Genomic DNA, 20,028 nt, shown 5'->3' on the forward strand with positions numbered 1-20,028 from the left:
GAGCTGCTGATCTGCAAGAAGCAGCTGGAGGTGAGATAACAGCTGCTCTGTGGCAGAGGGCAGATATCCATCAAAACTAACAAGTTACAAAACTAATTAAATTCCCAGCTGCTTTTAGGCAAATGAGTAGCAACATTAATTAGGATGGCTTTTTCCCATCTTCACTGGTCAGAGGGCACTGGCCTTTTGTTTTGCATTCAGACTGCACTATTTGAAACTCTCTCTGCTATCTCAGGAGGAAATCACTGTAAATAAACACTTTCAGGGAAGGAGTCTGGAAGTGTCTGATCTTATGAGTATGACATGCCATTATTTATGTTAGGACAGGGTTCAGAATTTTGTATGCCCAAAGGACCCTGGTCTCAGCAATAAATTTTTCTGTCTTTTCCCTCCCCTCCCCTCCCCGCACTGCTTCACTTTACCTGGTGCATTAGCCGTGAGCACTCCTGGAGAAGGACCTTCCAGGCAGGTAGGCATCATGGGAGTTCGTGGTTGGTGCTCAGCTATCCGGAATGGGCAGTTGTACACTGGTTCCTAGAAGAAACCTTCATGCTGTGCACTGAGGTATATTTAAAGAGTTTCAACAGGTCCTTTCTGGCTGGACGGTTTTGGAGAAAAGGCTTTTTTGATTTCTCTCATACACACGGATTTAAGTTTTACCAGTTTTGGTTGGGTTTATACAGTCTCTGTCTTCATCTGAATGCTGGCCACTGCATTGGGATAAGTTTTGATCAAACTTTTATAATAATTTGTCTAACTTTAAACTACTTTACATTTTGGTTTTGCTCCTTTTCGAGTTGTGGGATCTAAATAATTAATTTACAAATGTTGGTATTCATTTTCTAGTGTATTTTGCTGTTGGACTGAGCTAGGGACTACTGCTTATGGACTACTCAAGGGACACCCTGTATCTCTGTATAGCAAACCACATTTAAATATTTAATACTGCACAATGGCACAACTGTGTTAATAGCTTTATCTTGGGGTTTTATTGAATCAAAATTAACAAATGCAATTAATTTATGTGGGAAACTTCATTTGCTTATGCTAGAAATGTCCAACATTTTTTGGCAAGAACTATTTTTGAAATTCAAACTAGTGAACCATAGATGACTTCTGTTCAGGATTCGCAGTTAATGGCAACCTATGATTTATTTTATGTAGATAATATTAATAGTGCATCCACTGAGTATGATGTGCAATAGCATAAACCATTCTGAGGTTTATCAGATATTCACTTCAGAGAGGATGAGTCAGTGTTAAATTCAGTCTGTTTCTTAATCTTAATTTCATGAGCTCCACCACACCTCCACTTTACAAGTCACACATAGACTGTCAGCTCCTGGATGGATTTTTTTGACATGCTCTAATGATCAGTCACAACTAGGTGCAATACCCAAACCAGAAGGTTTAGAGCAATTTCAGTGGACTTCAGGAATTGCCCAACTCCTGAATTTGTTATTTTTTCCTGGATATAAAATAGTTTGAATTTAGTGCACAAAGGGCATACCATAAAGCCCATCTTTTGTGGTGGGAATAAACTATAGAACTCCAAAAATCGGTTAACATATTTTTCATTTATTATGCTATTTCTTGCCTAGCTATTTTATAAAAGAAGAGCTAAGCAATCTTTGTTCGTATATGTTGCAGTTTGAAAAGATGACAGGATATCTAGGCAATTCACAGAAACTAGAAGCACAAAGAAACTAAAGATATGATGCTAATTCCTCTTACAGCAACCTTAGTTCAAAATTTCTCTATAATACGAATCAGATGGATTCAATTTAGGTGAAAGCATAATACCAAGTTTAGTTTGTGTTAAAAAGAAAATGTAATTTAATTATTCTCTTCTATTAGCTTATCTTCATGATGCATTTGGCACTGGGCAACCTGACCTAGTGGATGGTATCCCTGCCCATGGCAGGGGGGTTGTAACTAGGTGATCTTTAAGGTCCCTTCCAACCTGAGTCAGTCTATAATATGATAAGCATAAACATTAAAGGTGTCATGAAATTATAGCATATTAATGTCAGTGTGAAGCTGTTTATGTCTACCCTATGCTTTGCTTGCAGTACAGGTGAAGATTTGATGAGTAACACCTTTATATGCCTGTTGACTAGTACTAAATTAGAACATAACACCCCTGGCAGTACACGACAGCTGTATGAACATAAAATGAATTCCTTTCATTAGGGTATTACAATAAATGGCATGTGAAGTCATAATAGAACACTTCTTATGCCCAAGATATTTATTAGGTGTTCAGAATACAAAAGATACCAGCTCATCCTTGGAGTGGTAATTTTGGATAGGCTGGTAAGTGGCAGTTAGAAGAACAGGTAAAGAAAACTGCATCTTATATATATGTCATCTTATATGCCATCTTATGTAGCACCTCCATAATGGCAAAGGTTTTAAAATTACATATAAAGTTGGTGTCTGAGATGTTCATGGGTCCCAGGAACCCTCAGTGACTTTTGGTCATGGACAACTCTTTGATTCTCCTATCGATTCAGTCAGGCAGAAGAACCAAGCCTTTAAGGCTCTATAGGGTTTATAAATAGGAATTGGAGATCTTATTATATTTTTGTATCATTACAAAGCTTCAAAATACATTCTAAGCATTCTGTAGCTTTTGTTTGTATGGTAGTTTAGCACATCATAGATATTAAATGACAGTTATCCAAAAATCATCTCTCAGAAGAAGGTAACTTTTTCCCATTCAAGTGAGATACACGTTTTAGGTCATGATTTATAAGGGAAGATCCATATTTCTGAGCGCTTAATGAGTATCCTTGTCTGAAAGTGCATATACGACACACAGCATTACCTCTGAGGAGCAAAGTTTAATTCGTCCCTATTTGCATAAGAAACAGCGTGGCCAGCAGGGCTAAGGAAGTGATTGTCCCCCTGTACTTGGCTCTGGTGAGGCCGTACCTCGAGTACTGTGTTCAGTTTTGGGCCCCTCACTACAAGAAGGACATCGAGGTGCTCGAGCGAGTTCAGCGAAGGGCAACGAAGCTGGTGAGGGGTCTGGAGAACAAGTCTTATGAGGAGCAGCTGAGGGAGCTGAGGGAGCTGGGAAAGAGGAGGCTCAGGGCCCCTTATCGCACTCCACAGGTACCTTAAAGGAGGCTGTAGCGAAGTGGGGGTTTGTCTATTCTCCCACATGCCTGGTGACAGGACGAGGGGGAATGGGCTAAAGTGGGCTAAAAACCAGGGGAGGTTTAGGTTGGATATTAGGAAGAACTTCTTTACCAAAAGGGTTGTTAGGCATTGGAATGGGCTGCCCAGGGAAGTGGTCGAGTCATCCCTGGAGGTCTTTAAAAGATGTTTAGATGTTGAGTTTAGTGATAAGGTTTAGTGGAGGACTTGTTAGTGTTAGGTCAGAGGTTGGACTAGGTGATCTTGGAGGTCTCTTCCAACCTAGATGATTCTGTGATACATCCGTGTTTAGTTCAGGTGGAAAATAAATAAATAAAATAATTAAAAAATAAATAAAAATTAAAAACCCCACAACAACAACAACAAATGACAAAGACTGCACACCCAGATACATGTCCAAATAAGACCCTAACAGGTAAGTGTAAATGAAGTAGCATGGACTGCAGAAATAACAAAAACAGAAAGATAATCCAGGTTTGGTAAATCCTACTGCACCATATTCCGCATCTGATTGTGTGGTCTAGGAATAACTTATTGGTCATTCCACACTGACGTTTTTGACATTTGTTGTCCAACAGCATTGTTTTATCAACCAGAGTTATATAGTCTTTACAAATTGAAGCTTACAAACTTTGGAACACATAAGCTTTGCTCCATCTGGATTGTAAAATGGCTTATCAGGCTCTACTAGTTTTGTGGTCCATACATGCATTGACCAATGTAAGTAACTGGCTTCTAATGGTGTGTTGGTATTAGATAAACACAGTAAGAAATAACTTTACTTCTAAAAATATGCAGGCCAACAGTCTATTTAAGTTGAAATTGTCAGTCCTTTGCAGAGAGCTGACAGGCTTGGAATGAATCTTTTTGTATCCTAGAGGATGTGCTGGAGAGCTCTTTCTATGAGCTGGGTTCAAAGCCATGTGACTGAAGAAGATGTGTTTGAAAAACACTTATATATAGCAAATTGTTCCTGCTTTTGTCTTCTGCTAAAAGAGAGATGTCAAACAGATGATTTTAGCAAGAAGGATGATGAAACTTAATGGTAACTCAATCATATGGCAATAATGGCTGAGCTCCGTTCCACAGTGCCTTTCCATTTACTTAATGGCTGCTTCCAGACTGATATGCAATAAAAAGTCGTCATTCTTACTTCAGCACTATATTTTAAATCTGTTTTAGGGTATCTCTGAAGCACTAAATCAATGTTTTCCGGTTTGTAATATTATATCACTTTCATTCACCAACAGTAAAAACAAGGACAAATTTGAACCCATGTGCAAGTAAGCTTTTAAAAGAGTAAAGAACGATGAATGCTACTGCTGTTTGCCCACCTTGCATAAAATTGTTGTTGCTAAATAATACAGAATGATTCCAATCTAATCAACTGTATCCTATTTAAAAATTCAGCACCCATTTTTATTTGAATTTGATTAGTTGTGACTTATCAAAGTGCTTTGACTTGCATCTAACTAGTTCCATTTCATCCTTCAATGAATTTATATTTTGTGCTTGTGTTGTGTAAGGTCTTGCCAAGAATTTGTTCATATTAAGTACTCTAAACTCTTGTATGTAGAGCCTCAGAGATGTTATGCTTTCAAATCCTTGAAGATGCATTCAGAGATCTGCTTCAAGATCACCTTTTTTACAAATAACCAAAAGAATAAAATCTTACCATGACTATGCTAAAATCCTTTAGGTTATCACTCAATACGCCACTAAGAAGAATATCAAGACTACAGACCATAAATAAACATCTATTTCTTCTTAAAGAAAAGTAATTGCCTTGTTTAAAATTGAAAGAAACAGCAGAAAATCAACTGGTAATCTCTCACTGAGGAACACTCATTTTAATGTCATCAGGCTTAGAAAAGGGATTTTCTTCCTGTCTGTGAAATATACATGCTTGCAGCAACGTTACGTGTGACAATACAAGCAGTCCTATCTAAGGTATAGAAATGGTGAAATAAATCAAACTTTAGACTCCCTTAAGATATTGCAGTTGCTGCTGTAATTGGTTTGATGGCTCTAAAATGGATTGATTTCTTTCTGAATCTCTGATCTTAGTAAGCCAATGAATCACAGTGCCTAACAAGACTATATCATTTATTGCTATGTACAGCTAAATTTGTTGACAAGTTTGAGATTAATAAAGTTTGCACGTCTGTATTCCTTTTACTATAGTCTGGAGCTTATCCTTTCTGTTTGAAGGTTTAAATTCAAAATCTTTAAAAGTAACACAGCAGGGACACCTACATCATCTCAGTGACTTATAAACTACAGGCACTAACAATTAACAATCACAACCTAAATAGGTCAGTAAGGGCTCATCTATAGGGCACTTCATTATATTTCAAGGTGGTCAAAGACAAAGGGCTGATATTCAGGAGTATTGCTTTCTCACTGAAGCCACTGTAGGCTACTGGTGTCAAAACCCTGTGATAAGCAAATGAAAACTTTTAATTAGATACTAATAAATATTGGCTGTTTAAACCTCAGTCCAAGGTGTGACGATATTAACCTGGAAACCTCTGTAATGGCTAAGGAATTTGTGAGTAATTTGTTGCAACTGTTCTTTCAGAAATCAGTGCACAGTTTTTACTGTATTTTATGAGCATGGTATAGTGCTTCTAAAGACGCTTTAACAGAGGTCTCTCCAGTCAGAACCTGTAACTCATGTTCCGTGACCACTGATAAAGAATAGCTTCAGTGCTGCAGCACTGGGATTTGAAGAATGACCTGTGGAGCTGTGCAAGAGAGGAAAAAAAAATCAGTACTACAAGAGGAAGACAGGGAAAGAGCATTTGAAGAGCATATTAGGGAAATGTTTTGCAGTGGATATTGTCTGGATGATTAACCTATGTCAAAGGTGAGATAAAAGATGCAAAGGCAGAATACAATCATCTCCGTTTTCAGTTTGTGTTAATAGGTTGCACTACATATAAAGTCACAGATAAAGTCAAAATAGGTAAGATGTCACAGAGTAAAAGAAGTCTTCATCAAGAAGCCTTTATTTAGACATAAATCCTATTGGTTAAGAGACTGTCTATGAGAAGTCCTAAATACAATAGGACAAATAGTACTATATATCACCTGGACAAATGGGAGGCTGATCGGTCAAAACAGGGTGAGGATATAGTTGCTTCCAGTTCTTAGGAAGTATTTTTTTCCTTTCTGAGAGTAATTTTGCAGTATTGTGCAATTCTTTGCTTTAACTTCAGTCTCATCACTGCAATATTGTCACTTTGCTCACATCTGGTAGTGGCTTTGGCTCTATGCATGTGCCAAAAAAATTCTTTTGATGTTTGTGGCTAAAAGAAGCATTTTCTCCAGAAGAATCAGAATCAGAAATCTTCTTTACTGTGGAGTACAAAAATAGCTCTCCCTAGTATCTCTGTTACAGGAAAGGCCATGTCCTTGCAGATATATCTAAGTTGTTGCTTCATTTCCTCTGTCGTCATGTTAATAGAAGTAAAAAATATTTGGACAAGATTCTTAAGTGCTTGACATATATGCACAGTTCACAATGAATGAAATGGAAAACTAAGAAATCAAATTCTAGTATTAGGAAATATTCCTTTTCTTCCCTAGTCTGGATCACCAGTGGGTGCCTCATTTAAAAATAATAATAATAATAAAATATCTCTCTATTTGTTATTTCTAACATGATTATTTCAAACCAAAACAAAACAAGCAAGAGAGAGAAATTTTTAGGTAAAATAATCTTAATTTCAAAAAATATTATTCTTAGCCAGAGTAAATTGGCATCGCTTCATTGATTTTAGCTGTCTAGATGAAAAATTGGCCCTGTACAATGCCTAATACCAAAGTTTGCCTTTTTTTTTTAACACTGAGAAATGACCTTCAACAGTTTAGGCAGGGAATGGCATACCCACCCACACATCCAGTCACACATGTACTTGCTCAGCTATTAAAACATGACGTAGCTTCAGCCTAGTTCCAACACCGCACCAGGGACCCCATGTTTTCATCTGGCAGAGTACTGATTGGGCTCTGTATAAAGCCTCTCTAAGGGAAATACTTTTGCAGGATGAGGTTATCAAGTGAATGTCAGAATATTAAGCATGTAGCAGACTATGTAACAAAACACAGAACCAAATAAAGGAGAAAATGTACAGGATGACACTGGAAAAAAAAATCAAATGCTGGAACTGATTATCATTCTGAGCTCAATAGATTTATGGTTAGTGCAATCACAAAGGATATGCTTTTAGCTGGCTAACTATTTGAATTATTGATGCAATTGGTCTACTAGAAATTCATTAAAACATTATTATTTGTAGCTCAGTTAATTGAAATGGTTAATAAGGATGGGTTCAAAATTATCACTCTGCAAGAGATACATATTCTTAATGTGTGCCACACATTAAGCACAAACTTCATGTATCAGTGACACCCTCCCCACTTCCCTACCCCTTCCCCTTTGATTAAGCATTATTAACCGTCAGAATCCACATGCCTAATTTGAGTAAGAACTACATGTATCAATCACTCACAGACATGCATTCAAAAGTAAACATAGTTCACTATGTTACTGATATTCCAAATTGTGGTACAATCATTATAGTAAAGTCTCTTACTGTATGAGGGAGACCAGAAATGGAGAGTCCATAAAAAAAGATCATGTCTTGATCAATGCTCACATTCTTATGGTAATATTTTCTTTCTATGTCTAAACAAAGTAAGGCAAGCTGGATTTGTTGGTATGAGGTGTAACCTTTAGTTAGGTTTCTATAAACATTTATCAGCACCTACAGAACCTCCTCATATTTTGGGAGGTGTGAAAATATGTATATTACAGAAAAAAAATATCTCTGTTTTGCTGTTATTTAAATCTTCAATTCTCAGTGTGGTTTCCTATGAGGAATGGCTGAGGGAACTGGGGTTGTTTAGTCTGGAGAAGAGGAGGCTCAAGGGAGACTTTATTGCTCTCTACAACTACCTGAAAGGAAGTTGTGGGGAGCTGGACATTGGCCTCTTCTCACAGGTAACTAGTGATAGGACCAGAGGGAATGCCCTCAAGTTGCACCAGGGGAGGTTTAGTTTGGAAATGAGGAGACATTTCTTCTCAGAGAGAGCAGTCAGGCGTTGGAACGGGTTGCCCAGGGAGGTGGTGGTGTCACCGTTCCTGGGGGTGTTTAAGGAAAGGTTGGACCTGGTGCTTAGGGACATGGTTTAATGGGTGACAGTGGTGGTAGGGTGATGGTTGGACCAGATGATCATGGATGTCTTTTCCCAGAATCATGGAATATTAGGAATTGGAAGGGACCTTGAAAGATATCTAGTCCAATCCCCCTGCTGGAGCAACCCAAATGATTCTATGATTCTATAACAACAGAAATCCATGCAGGCCATAGAGGCAAGCTAAGACTGCCCCTTAAAACCACAAAACTGGTCTGAAGGCAAGAATATGAAAAGGGATGAGTCCCAGAGAATCTACGGGAATGTTCTCGCTGGTTGAATTCTGCAGCTGTGTTAATAATTGTAAGCATAAGACATACTACAGAGTGCTATACATGATAGGAAGGCAGAAAAGTCCCAGAGGCTGTCTCTTCCCTTTGTTCAACCATCTAAATCCAACTGCAGTCTGGTTTTAGCTTTGATTTAAATCCAGTTCAGAACTATGCCATACGTTAAAAGTGTGGCTGAAAAGCACATTCTGCTTTAGAGCCTGTGTTTGGAAAAAAAAATCAAATTTTTAGTTTTTAGTTTTATCAATTTTAATAAAAAATGTTCTGATTTGGAAGGGTAAAATGCTTACTCTCTTTGCTTGGCAGACAGCTCAGAAAAAGCCTCCACTTACCTGGTCACTAATGATCCTCACAGAGGCTTCATTGTCCAACCCAGCAGGCTAATCAAAGATGCTTTTTTCAGCCATTTCTGATAATGGAAGGGAATATATTCATCATCATTCCGAGACTTATATAAATGTTCATTATTCCAGAATAGAGAAGACTGAAAAAGTCAGAAGATCCTGTAATCAGTGAAAGTTTCTATCATTGGTCCAAATGTAAAATGTCATATAAAGCAGTATGAGGGCTGCTCTAACTTTAGCCCATTGTCTGACCCCTTGTGCTCTTCTGAAAATTCCTGGATCCTGAATTTCTTGAGCCATCGTCTTTTCTTCTGACTGCTCTCTTCTCCATCAGCCTCAAGGATGGAGATATTACAGGAGAGGCTCTGTTGACTCTGTACAATCTGAAGATTTATTTACATGTACATATATTCATCGATGTGGATATACTGCTATATATTGTTATTTAAATGATCATGTGCTTGAACATGAATGATTTAGGTTAAAAATGAATCTCTTTGCATGAATTTTCAAAGTGTTGAGTGTTTTGGAAAAAAAAAAAAAGGCTTAAAAATATTCTAGCTATGTATGGAACCTTAAAAAAAATGTTTATAATTAAGTAGGACATTGGGTCCTTTTCTGCAGGTCTATATTGATATTCGATAATGCAGAATATGTTAGAACAAAAAGTATTGATTTGAATAGAAGAGATTTTTTCAATTGCTTATTTATTACCAACAACTTTAAGTTTTTCATGTTTTTATTTTCTTAGGTCTGTACTTCCAGATGTTTGGACAGATGCTGTTGGTGAGGAACATGTAATTGTTTACCTGGAACTCTATACTGTTGAATTATACTAATATAGAGAAGATTAATTCAATGTTCTGGTTAGATGGAACATGTTTAAATTACCAGTTAGAGTGTGAAAAGTTGTTCACTACTCTTCGCTCATTAGTGTCAGCTGGTTGTCAATTAAACCTTAGATCTTCACAGAATGTGTTCCTTTGGTCCTGGCAGGTACTGTAATTAAAATTTAATCTAATGCAACACAGAATATGCTGTGGGGACTCAAGAGGAACACCCTAATATATCTTCCGAGTCTATGTTATTGATTTAGTGAGATGCTCCACCTTGGGCACTCTGACAGGGTTATTTTTAGGGGCAAAACAGACAAAATGTGGCCAGCATACCTTTAGGCTTTTGAATATTTTTTTTCCTCTGTGGCTTTATGCCTTTCCTGTACCCTTTGTACAATACCTTGAAGTATGGGCTGTGATGCATCACGGTGTTGCCATTAGCAAGATACAGTGCACAGAGATCTTGGATTTAAAGGATTAACTTTTAAGAAAACAACAACAAAAAATTGTGTTGAGAATTGTGTTGAGAATACTTATATTCAGGCAGAAAAGAAAAATTAAGTTCAGGGAAATACACCTTCTTGTTGGCTGCCCTTGCTGAATACAAGTATGCCTCAAATCAATCCTGAAACATGGATTCTTATGATCTGTTTTTTCTAGTACAATACTGCCTGTTATCAATACCATTTTTCATGTTTAATCCCACTTTGACTCCTTCTAAGCTTGTGGATTCTGATTAAGCCTCCTGACACTGAGTTCTATTGGCTATTGTTTCATAATTTTTGATAGAATACATATCCTCTTCTATCCAGATGAAACAAACTTGGAAAAAAAAAAAAAAAAGTAAATAAATACCAGTACCAGTTTATTAAACCTGTCAGACTTGTGACTTGCTGCTGTCAGCCAAAAATAGGATTCAGTACTGATCTGGGGCCATTGTTTACCCTTTTGCTCTCTCTTATGATGATGATTATTAATCATTTATCTTATGACACCTGCAGCATGCTAGCTGCTTCACAACTAAAAACTAAAGAAAAGATTTCTGCTTACAAAGCCTATCTTTGAAACAGACAAAGAGTGGGAGGAGGTACAGCATAATCATTACTGAGCAAGGAGGTTTTGCTCAGCTTTTTCTACCCCATGACTTTTTCCATGTGGTGTGTAATATTGAGGTAAACCTGAGTTTTTTGGGTGCAATTTTCATATCCCAACATAAAAGCCATGTGATGAAATTAAGTTTGATCAATATTTTCAAGCAGATGAGTTCTCTTTATCTGATATTGGGTGAGGCCAGACACTCAAAACCACAGTGATGTCCTGGCATTCCAAGAGGCCTTTCTGTCTAGAGCAGTTTGTGGAGGGCTGTTTATACATTAACCTTTCTAATGCTAGAATTACATGCCTGTTCTTTTGAATATCTGAGAACCCCTGTTGGCTAAGGCAGTATTTCAGAAGAAAATAAAGGGAAATCAAACCCACCTTTCTAGGTCCAAGCACAAGGTTATCATAAATGGTGCATGCCACCCCCTTCAACAAAAGTTTCAGCCTGCTTAGACTTTTTGAAAGAACAGGATTTTGAATGCATTTCTGAAAAATAACATATTTTTGTCTACTAACTTCCAAATCCAGCTTCCTTCAGCCTTGGTTCTCTCCAGAGAACTTAGACTCTGGAGAGAAATGGGTTTTCAAGCACTCTGCTACAAATAATGTGCAATGCTTTAGGAACTCCCTGCTGTTTACATCCTTTTCAAAGGTGCCTTATTCTCCTTCTGTAAAGAAAGCCAAGTGCCTGTGCACACAAGTGAGTATTTCACTCTGAGGGTCTAAAAATTATACTGCCAGATTTACCTATTAGAGGCATAATTCGTTGTTCTCAGAGGAAGCATTTAACCATGCTTCAGGCAAGCACCATTCTAAGAAACTACAGTAGTAGCCAAACAAAAATAGATCCATCTCCTGCACTGGAATTGTTCCAGCATTGCCCTTTATGCTGCCTAGATAATCTAGCAGTCATTTGCTAAGTAATGATATTAATGTAAGTAGCTAGTAGATCTTCAGCTGTGCCCCTTGCATATACCTAATAATGCAGCTTTGTCTGATGAGACTGTTCTGACACAGTGTGTCATGAACCTTTACGGGCATCAGTTTGGTTAACATAATCACACAGATAATAACAGAAAGTTATTATAAAGGAAGACTCTATTTTGGATAAGTTAAGGCATTCCTGTGCACAATGTTTGTGTGGCTTCATTGTGTGACTGGTGAGTATGGTGGTGGGATTCAAGTACTACTAGTGCGGCACAGCTTTCCAGATCTGGTTTGCCGTCTTTTCTCAGTCAGACTTCTTTTTAGTATTATTGCATTTTTCTTTATATGATCTCTGGATTATTTCAGTTTAAACCACCCTCATTTACAAACAGTATTTATCCTGCCACAGGACAGTTTAGGAACTGTTGGGCCCTTCAAGATCTAAGCCCTGTTGCTACAGCAATGCAACCAGGTTTTTAACTTCAGTTCTGTATTAACATTCCTGATGCAGGAACTGCCAGGCTCTATTTCTATTTCTAAAAGATACAAACAAATCACATGAGTGAGGCACCTGCAGATATTAGTCTTGCCTCAAATGGCAGACTGCAAAACCAGCAAGGAATGGAAGCATTGCAATAACAAGGTGTCTCAACTACATTATGTTTTTGTCTATCCGAGTTCCCAAAAGACTGGGAAGAAGTAATCCCTGCAAGAAAGAAAGCAAACAAGAAAGAAAAGAGACAGCAAGAAGAATGGGGAACTATATCTTTATTTACTGGTAGAGGCATATACTTGTTCTGAAACGGCCAAAAATAGCAAAGCATTTACAGGAGAAAATTAACTGGTTTTGTTTCCCTCTCCTTATTTGAAATACACAGCATTGGAAAATAAGGTATTTTTGATTAATGTGGTCAGAAAGTTATTCCTCAATCTTTTATTCTCTAGAAAATATACATGGAGAAAAGCAAGATTGTTGACACAGATTCACATTTCCTGATTTAAACAATGAGGGCTGAAACTCAAACAAATCCAAATGTACTTTCTAAGAGATGTTCATTTGGGTTGGACCCGAAGACCTCTTGAGGTCCCTTCCAACCCCTAAAATTCTGTGATTCTGTGATTCATTTACTGATCAAATTAATCTAGAAAATTAAAAAATAATGAGGATAGGAGTGTGGGGAAGATATGAAACATTGCCAAGAGTAGTGGATGAATGAGAAGATAGCTACTACTTTGTACTCATGCTTGTTCTTTTTATTTTTGGATGGTTTTCTTTTATAAGATGTGGGCAGGGATTTGACCAATTGGTTTTCCTATACCTTAGTTTTCTGAAAGGGATAAATATACAGGAGTATTCCAATGAATTGATCCAAATTGTATTCATTCTTCTGAGATAAGACAGGAGACCACAGAATGCCATTAGGAATGTGGTTTGTACCAGATAAAGAACTCCCAGTAAGGTTTATTTAAGTCAAATCCAATCTGTCTGGCCATCTAAACAAAAAGCAGAAAATTTTAAGCTAGTTTTGGAAGGACTGATTGTAGTATTGGAGTAATGTCTTTGTTCTAAGCTAACATGGCTTTGTTGTAAGATTTGTATGGACAAACATGAGATATTTTTATTGCAATTACTATGACTTAAACACTTAGCAATGAGGAGTCAGAACAGACACTAAAATGTTAGTTTCCTCTAACAGAATTAAAGTGGTAACAATCCTGAAATTAACAAATCCAGAACTTAGACCATTTTTGTAAATATTTTAAATATTTTTATTTCACTTTAGTTAAAGTTACAATTCTGCACAGACTGAAAGAACAAAAGCAGACTACAGAAAAATGTAGCAAGCCTAGGTTCGTGCATCTGAGTAGTAAAAAGTAATGTAAAATGTGGAATAAACATTGGTGAGAATCAGAAAACAGTAAAGGAAGTACATGATAGAGAAACTGCAGAGCACCACAGTATTAGAATGTTTTGCAGGCACTGGAGGAAAAACAGAATTTATATAATCTTGTTTTTTATCAGAACGGAGACATACTTATGAATACAAATACAAAACTCCACCAAGCAGAAGATAATTCTTAAGAGAAATATTTATGTGACATACTGAATGATGCTGACAACTTCATTTCTCAATATCTGTGCATATATAATATATGTTTCTTTGACCTGCCTATAGTGTGAGAATGTGCTATAATGAACAGAATATCTATGCAAGTGGCAATGAAATATTCACTAAAGCAGCCACTACTGCTGAGATACAATCCAAGGGTAAAAAACATGAAACGTTGAGACTGAAAAAAAAAAGCAAAGTTAACACAGAAAAGTATGTCTTGTCATATAGTGAAATAAATTGAAAAATCCATAAATCTAAAGTTGTTGGTTGCAACTGGTGTTGAATAAACTATCATATTATTCTATGACTTTCAAATAGAAGTATAACACTACCCTAGTCTTCTATATTTTAACTGAGTATAAGGCTAAAATAACCCACCCTTCATTAACTTCCACAGCCAGGTCACGTCAGAATACATTACAAAACACCATACTAGGGTTCTTAAAATAATTGTAGAAGGTATTGGGGAAAAAAAAAAAAAAGATGATTATGACCTCTCAAGATATAGCAAACACATCTTAGGTAAAATAAAAAAGCCATATTATTGATCAGAATATTTTCTTCCTGTGGTGCATATATATATATATAATATATATATAAAAATAAATGTGTACCAGTTCTTTATGCTCATTTAATATCGTTATTTCACTCCAAAGGTTTGGGAAGTTGAGATTCATCTGATTTAGACATTCAATAGTAGGGCATCTAGCTTGGAATCAGAGATTACCGTAGATTTACTTCATAATCAGTAGAAAGGAATAATTCTCTTCATCAGGCAATTCTTCTCATTGTCAGCAAAATCAAACAATCAGTTCCCCTCAAAAAGGGCTGTTTGAGATCCATATATCTGTATGTTATTGGCAGATGTGATGCAGGATAGGTAGGAGACCCATGTCACTGTGTTATGTATCCTGATTACCTGAAGTGCCAAAAGTGAGACAGTGGACACCTGTATTGTGACAAGTGAATCTTTCCTTGAGCTTCCAGTGTAGGAGTCAATCTCTGAAGGTCTCTGTTCCATTCTCATAGCTATAAGGGGAGCCTAGGATTATGACTTAAATGCAAATTTCCAGCTTTTAGATATTTAAATTGGATTCCACCTTCTATGCTAACATTCTTCCTACTAATAATCCACAGATTCTTCACGCACATAAAAAAATAGATCTTCTGATTTATATTTGCCTTCATTTTGTTGGCTTCAAGATAATTCATATCTAGAGAATCTATGCAAAATACTTTCCTCGGGTGGCTTTCCAAAATGTGATGTACCACAGCAGACCTTAATTTAAGGCAATGAGGGGCTAAATATAGTTCTTCAGGAAACTGTTGCAGCATCTATTTTTAGATTTATGAAAAAGGTGAGAGAAACAGATAATAAATGTTATGGAAAATTGTTCTCTTTAAATGTTACCTGTAAGTTTGTTGATTCAATTTCCAAGGTTGTCATACTGCCTTGTACTTCCCTTAGCTGGGCAGTATCACTTTACCCACTTAATTTAAAGTTATACAGCAACAGAAGATTTAGAGGATGTACCTCAGAGTCTTCAATGACCTCCTAGAGTAGCCAAGTCCATACTCTGGTACCAGACAGCCAAGGGGAACAAGTATCTCAACATGGCACTTCAGGCAATCCTCTGATCCCACACCATAACCTCTAAATTGTATCCATCCTTTTTCATGCCCAACACAGTCAGAATGCTTTACCTGCTTTTTTTTTTTCCTTTTTTTTTTTTTCTCCTTTTACCCAGATGTTTGCTTATCTGTGTGTTTATGTAAGATGGCAGAAACATATGCTCACAGTCTCATTTGCCTGCTTTGGAGAACAGATTTGAATTTGCTTCTTTGGAAACTCTTTTTGGAATTGCAATATATACATAAGCACATATCTCTTTGTTGTTCCTGTAGAAGTAGTTTCCTTTTGTATAACTAATTATTGGTGGAGTGAGAAGTCAAATCTAAGATTCCTCCATCTGATATGAACCCTTCATTAAGTCAAATTCTCAGTTTGTCTCCCTGGCCCAATGAATGTTACTATATTTGAGGTACAAGTGGGAGAATTTAATAGATTTATTTCTTAGCATCATTCTTTCAAAACTAGAAAACTGATACTTAAGTGGGTTTTCTTTCAGCTTAGCCAGAAAAAAAAAAAAGAAAAAAAAAAAGAAAAGTGAGCTGTGGTCTCCATGAGCTATTTTGTTTTATGCCTTATCTAACTACACTTTGGCAAGAAATAGGCTGGTACAATGATGATATGATTGGTGTGTATGCTGCTTCAGTGTCAGAAATTTACTTGTAAAGAGAATTTCACTGGTGGAAAATTAGGTGCTTTAGATAAGGCAGCAAATATGTAACAAGACCTACAATGTGGATCTAAACTGTGGAAACCAATTTAATGGTGAGTAGACACCTGGTTGTCACCATAGATCCAAAAATATATGACAGTATTTTGTTACAGATGGCAGGTGGCATTTTTGTTGCAAAGCACGCGTGTGAGAGATGAGTACAAGGTACTTATTTGTAAAGTCAGCAATGGATATAAGTACTGGTTGTGTTATACAGTTTCATCATGTAGTTTACATAAAATTATCTAAGATTATAATGTTTCATTACAGGAATGGTTATGATAAGCTGGTTCTTTCATAACATTTGCATTCTTTTAAGTGTCTCTACAATGACAGCGACACTAATGAAAATAGTGGGGTTTTTTTGTTGTTGTTTTTTGAAATAGGCTAGAACCAGCTGTCATTTTTGGTAGTATAGATGAACAGAGCTTTATGGAGCCAGGGGTAGATAATTTCTAGGCAGATTGTTTCTTAGTTATTCTTAGAAGAAGCATATGTGCTGCATATCAATGCCAGGAAATCACTTGCAGCAAGTATGTCGGTAGCAAAAAGATACTCCTATTAACTGGTGTTTGTAAATTATATTTGTGCATATATATATTCATATATAAAAATATTCATGCATTTCAGCCAGTGATATTGCAAATACAGATTAATTTGAATAAAAATAGGAATCTAGTCCAAAATAATGTAGGTTTAAGTGTTAAAACAGAATTTCTGCAAAATGGTTTACTGAGAAATTTTGTGATATCAGAAAAATTATATGAAGATATTTATATTAATAGTTTTAGTAAGCTTGGTAAAGATATCAGTGAACTATGATTTTGGGTGTTTTGGAATTCAGAATAGCTCAGATTTAGTCAAATGGTACAATTTTTATTCTGAGTTTAACAGATCCATCTCCAATTTTCAAAATGGATTACTGTTTTTCTCAGGGAATCAAGGGAGAAAAAAAGTAACTCTTCAAAATTAGTAAGCATACACAAGGCAGATGTTGCAAGCTAGCCAGTAAAAAAAACTAATCATAAAGTAAGTATAATGACAGTATGCCATTTCCCCCCCGTTATTTCTACAGACCAAGTTGACTCTTAGTTTGCCTCAGCAAACAAAGGACACAAACGCTGCTTTCTTCAGACTGTGAATAATACGCTACAATTAGCCAAGCTCCCTCTCCCTCCTTCCCTGTAATATTTCTGGCTCTCAAATGTGATCCAGCTTCCTCTTGTGTTCTTCCTTTACTATTCATAAGGTGTATTTCCTCATTTTTCTCCAAACACTGTGAGAACTTTCTTCAAGAAAGACAACAACAAAACAAGCTTGCAGGTTGCATGCCAGGCTATTAAAATATACTTAATCAGAGAAAATAAAAAGTTATTTTAAAGTAAACCTACTGTAAATCTATATCTGTATCTATACAAGCAGAAAATAATTAAATTAGCAAGATTAAATTGACAAAGACTAAGGGAAACTAAATATATCTCCTCTAACTGATCTTGGAGAAGCTCAGAAACTGTAGGGTTCTGTTGCATATTGCTTCAATGCATGGGAATTCATGGTCCTGGCTTTGTGGTAAACATTTAAAAAAGAAAGGAATAAAAGACACAACACACATATTGACAAGTTTACTCTTATAAAAAAAGTATTTTGGCTTCTCCATCAAAACAAAAACAAAAAACATACACACAAAATAAATAAATAAATAAAAAACACAAGGCAATCAAAAAAACCCACCACCACAATAGAAAGTGAGAACCACTCTCCACAATTTGTTTCTGGCCAAAATTTATTTGTTTGAATGACAGAAAAACAGTGGAGAAGGAAGATTACACATAAATTGAGCCTCTGATTTAAATCCAGACTTTCTTGGATGGAAAGTTCACAGACTTCTGTAGTGGTATGTAGAAAGCCCTGTGGATTTGATGGTTTTGTGTAGGTTGTGGAAAAGGAGATGAAAAATGGGAAGCTAATTTCAACCTGGCTAGCACAGCACGATAATATTACACATATGGCCTATAATTGAAATGATCTTTATTCTCTGAAACATTTGCAGTATCCTGCTGTGGAGATGGTTTTATTTGCTGCTGCTGCTGCTTTATATTATTTTATTGTGTGTTAATTTGCTAATTTTCAGTCTTGTGATTAACTGTATGCAGCACACAGTTTGTATATTCAGTAGTGCTTAAGCTATGCGTTAGAGGGAAATGAACTGATTTGGTTTCAAAGACTTCAGGCTTTGAGAGTTTTTAGCACTTCATGGATTTTTTCCTAATTTTGTACCTACTATACTTTGTGGTTTGGTCATCTTTGGCCTGTAAACAATCAATTAATACTATTAATTATTAATTTGGCTAAAATAGATAACTGATATAATAGTAAAAGAACAACAAGCTCATTGTGTAGGAATCATGCGTTTTGCTTTCTTCTTTTCATCATCATAGTAGATATTTCTACATTTATTCTATTTTGGCTAGAATATGTGATTCCTACTGTTATGTACCAAACAATAATAACACAGAGATCAAAAACACTAGAATTCAGATTTTGGAAAGGTAGCTAGTAGGAAATGCTTGGAGAGCTTTGGATTGAACCTGTGGAAAAGAAAGCTAAGCTGTCTTCAACTACTGTAAGAAATACTAAAAATAATCACCTATGGAATAGCTATATTTTCTAAAAAGCTAAATGGACTTTCTAATAGCATGGTATGAATTCTTTTATTTTAAAGAAAACCTCTGATCCAATTGCTTTATGTGTTTCTATTTTTCTTTTAGACCAAGCACAGTAACCAAGAAAAGCATATCTGAATCCTTCATGAGCACTGAAGTTCTTTTGGCTCTATTCAATTTCTTCTACCATAATGATCTCAATAGTATTGAAAAGGCTTCTAAACAGAAACTATTACGTTAACTAAATTATTACTTTGTGGTTATTAAGGACACGAATAAATGCTTAAATACAAAATGTTGTATATTAAATGAAAAATAGATGTTAGATCATTAATACCTGTGACCTGCATTTTTCCTTCCTTCCTAATGAATAGAAATTCTTCTGTTAGGCATAGGATTTTTCCTTTTATGCAACTTATTTATTCTATTTCTTACATACCCATGGAGAAACAATATAAAAATAGTGTCTATCTTATTCTCTTTTGAAACTACTGGAATTTGTTTGTTTTCCATGTTACTACTGGAAGGTACCTGAAGAGACTTAAAAGCATTATCAACTTACTTAGGAGGTTCTTGAAATATATAGTTAAAAGCCTCTCATACTGTGAACTCCCAAGCTTTCCCAGACAGTCACTCCCATGCTTCAGTTAAGCCCTCAGTTTCTCCCAGTCGCCATGGACTTGGAAAGCCATTTGTATTCTCCTTGTGGCAAGCAGCCTGGTACAGATGCCAAGATTGATAAAATGTTTACCCTCCATCTTCTTTTCTCCAGACTAACCAAATGCACTTCTTCCAACTCTTCTTCATGGCGAATATTTTTTAATCCTCTGGAAATTCTCATTCTTCTCCTTCAAACCAAGCAGCTGGTCCATATTTTTCTTGATGGTGGTATTTCAAAATGAATATGATACTTCAGCTGAGACCTTTCTGATGCACAGCTAAGCAGGGAGATGATTTCACATATTTTAGAGAATATATTCACATTTCTACATCTATTCATATTCTTCACCATTTCACAATAGCATGACTTACCTCTTTAGTTCA

General features: G+C 36.2%; 1 long non-coding RNA gene across 1 annotated transcript; it reads left to right on the top strand.

Moving 5' to 3' along the window:
• Nucleotides 1-411: 411 nt before the first annotated feature.
• LOC310884003 lies at nucleotides 412-19,747 on the top strand. The gene is made up of 3 exons (XR_014573978.1): nucleotides 412-469; nucleotides 9,753-9,787; nucleotides 19,090-19,747. It is a non-coding gene; the product is annotated as an uncharacterized lncRNA (long non-coding RNA).
• The last annotated feature ends 281 nt before the right edge of the window (nucleotides 19,748-20,028 follow it).

Source organism: Anser anser, assembly GCF_964211835.1.
Source record: "Anser anser genome assembly, chromosome: 1".
NCBI lineage: Eukaryota > Metazoa > Chordata > Aves > Anseriformes > Anatidae > Anser > Anser anser.